This window comes from Lipotes vexillifer, unplaced genomic scaffold (assembly GCF_000442215.2).
Source record: "Lipotes vexillifer unplaced genomic scaffold, Lipotes_vexillifer_v1.1 scaffold652, whole genome shotgun sequence".
Classification (NCBI taxonomy): domain Eukaryota; kingdom Metazoa; phylum Chordata; class Mammalia; order Artiodactyla; family Lipotidae; genus Lipotes; species Lipotes vexillifer.
In genome coordinates, this window is record NW_006779703.1 from 494455 (window position 1) to 495170 (window position 716).

The following is a 716-nucleotide window of genomic DNA, read 5'->3' on the forward strand; positions in this document are numbered from 1 at the left end:
CCATGGCCGCTGAGCCTGCGCGTCCGGAGCCTGTGCTCCGCAGCGGGAGAGGCCACAGCAGTGAGAGGCCCGCATACCGCAAAAAAAAAAAAAAAGAAATTGAATTTTAATTGGATGTTTGTAGACTTGCTCAATTTTATCTCCTGTTGGGGTCCAGAAGAAGTTTTTTTCCAGCTCTTCAAGTCTCCACATTTCTGGACTCCTTATTTCCTTTCATTCTTGCTTGCAAACAGAGCTCATTTCTTGCCAAATGTGGCCAGGAGCAAAGGACACACCAACATTTAAGAAGCAAATAGAGGGCTTCCCTGGTGGCCCAATGGTTAAGAATCCGCTTGCCAAAGCAGGGGACACAGGTTCGAGCCCTGGTCCAGGAAGATCCCACATGCCACAGAGCAACTAAGCCCATGTGCCACAACTACTGAGCCCGCACTCTAGAGACCGCGAGCCACAACTCCTGAAGCCCGGGCGCTTAGAACTGTGCTCTGCAACAAGAGAAGCCACCACAATGAGAAGCCCTTGCACCGCAAGGAAGAGTAGCTCCTGCTCACCACAACTAGAGAAAGCCTGCGCGCAGCAACGAAGACCCAGTGCAGCCAAAATAAATAAATTTTTTAAAATACCCTTTTGAATTAAAAAAATGATAATAATAAAAAAGAAGCAAATAGATACACAGAAGCTCAAAAGAGGAGGAAAGGAAAGGGAATGAAGGAAGAGCG